At 29.2% G+C, this 2,500-nt stretch overlaps 1 protein-coding gene across 1 annotated transcript in view; it reads left to right on the forward strand.

Moving 5' to 3' along the window:
• The window catches only part of mmp23ba (matrix metallopeptidase 23ba), a 568,642-nt gene that overhangs the window by 425,377 nt on the left and 140,765 nt on the right, over positions 1–2,500 (forward strand). The window lies entirely within an intron of this gene.

Genomic DNA, 2,500 nt, shown 5'->3' on the forward strand with positions numbered 1-2,500 from the left:
TTATATATAATAGCATTTATTATTTTTATACATTTTTATAAATTTATCATTTATTTATTATTGTTTTTATTCATTGATTTATTATTGATTGACTTTTGTTTGATTTATGTATTTCTTGTATATTGATTATTAATAATTAATTAACTTATTATTACTGGTTGATTGATTTTTATTGATTGATTTCTTTCTAGATTTGATTAGTTTTATATATTTTGTTATTTCTTGTTAAATTAATTTGTTATTGTATTATATTGTTATTGATTTTTATTGAATGATTGATTATATACATATTTATGTATTATTACTTTTATACGTTTTATTATTTAGTATTGAATAATTTATTGTTGTTTATTGATTGTTTGTATTTTTATTCATTGATTAATTTATATATTATATATTTTATTTATGTATTTTTATATATTTTATTATTAATTTATTAGTTATTAATTAATTTATTATTGTTATTTATTGATGGATTTTTATTGATTGATGGATTGATTTATATATTTTTTATTTATGTATTATTACTTTAAATTAATTGTATTATTTTTCTTAATAATTATTAATTTATTATTGTTATATATATATATATATATATATATATATATATATATATATATATATATATATATATATATATATATATTTATATATATATATATATATATATATATATATATATATATATATATATATATATATATATATATATATATATATATATCATATAATAATTTATGTATTATTTAATATATTTTATTTACTAATTTTTTTATTGTTATTTATTGATTGATTTATACGTTTGTTTGTTTTTTATTAATTTATTGTTATTTATTGGTTGATTTAGTTTATTTATTTATTATATGTATACAGTTTATTTATTTATTTATTTATTTCCACATGCATTGACCTCCAGCTCTGGCTTGTGATCTACAGCTTGTATCTGCTATTGTGCCACACTGACTGATGATGATGGTGTTTCTGCTTGAAAACTAGAGCAGAAAATCTCACAGCTCCACCACTGGCAATCCATCAGCAAACCTTTTAGTCTTTCTTCCTTCTCCAGCGCAGCCATTGTGGTTTTCTGTGGAGGAGATAATGTGGAGCTCACATCAGGATTATTTCTGGATCAAGATTCAGCTCTAAAAGAGGAGAAGAGTATGACGCCTTTCAGCACCACTGAAACTGCACTGAATGAACGGCTCACACTGGGGAAATCTCTTGTATGGCTCACAAATTATTGGTGAATCACACATTAAAATGTACAGTATACAGTTCAAGCTGAATTATTTCTTTAAGTGCTGTTCAACATAGCATAATAGTTAATAAGTCAGTTCTAATAGTTTCTTTCTCTGATGACAGCACATAGTATTAGACTAGATATTCTTCAAGACACTTGTTAAGCTTAAAGTGACATGTAAAGGCTTCACTAGGGTAATTAGGGTAAAGTTAGGGTAATTAGGCAAGTCATTGTATAACAGTGGTTTGTTCTGGAGACAATCCAACACTAATATTGCTGAAGGGGCGAATAATATTGACCTAAAAATGACTTTAAAACTATTAAGAACTGCTTTTATTCAAGCCGAAATAAAACAAGTAAGACTTTCTCCAGAAGAACAAATATTAGAGCAAATACTGTGAACAATTCCTGAATCTGTTCAACATCATGTGGGAAATAATTGACAAAGAAAACAATATTCTGAGAAAGGTTGCATCATTTTGACTTCACCTGTATTGTAATATAAAAGCAAAAGGGGTGGCACGGTGGCTCAATGGTCAGCACTGTGGCCTCACAGTAAGAAGGTTGCTGGTTGGAGTCTCGGCTGGGTCAGTGTGTGTTTCTGTGTGGAGTTTGCATTTTTGTTTGCATTATCCACACAGTAACACCAACTGACCCAGCCGGGACTCGAATCAGCGACCTTCTTGCTGTGAGGCCACAGTACTAACCAGGGAGCCACCGTGTTCCCACTTCTGATATCAATATTATTAAGCTCACACACCTGGCAACAGTTGTGAAACTGACTCTTAGGTTGTGTTTGCTGCCACATCTGCCTCAAAAACACCACACAAAACGTCCACCACACGACTATTTCCAGCTCTGATAGTATTCTGTGGAGAGAAGCCATGGGTTATTCCAGTTAACCCTGTATTGTCTACCTTACCCTGGGCAATCAAAAGAGCAGGTTAGCACACACACATAACGCAAACATAACACAAACAAAAACACCACTAAACGCCATTCATAAATTATTACACAATGCTCTTTAAGTCTTTAACTCAAGCTACCCTACAGGTATATCTATACACACACACTGTTTATTCATTAGAGTACTAGTACCCAGTGAACAAGCACTAGTGTTGATTTAATAAGTACTCTTATTTGTAATCTAAAGTATGAGCACTAGTAGTATGAAAAGAGACACTAGTATGGGCTATAGATTAAATGTCAAAACGGCTTGATATAAGACAACACGTGGGTTCAACTCCGCACTATGAAAGT

The sequence above is a fragment of the Danio rerio genome, chromosome 8 (genome assembly GCF_052040795.2).
Source record: "Danio rerio strain M-AB ecotype USA chromosome 8, GRCz13ab, whole genome shotgun sequence".
Taxonomy (NCBI): domain Eukaryota; kingdom Metazoa; phylum Chordata; class Actinopteri; order Cypriniformes; family Danionidae; genus Danio; species Danio rerio.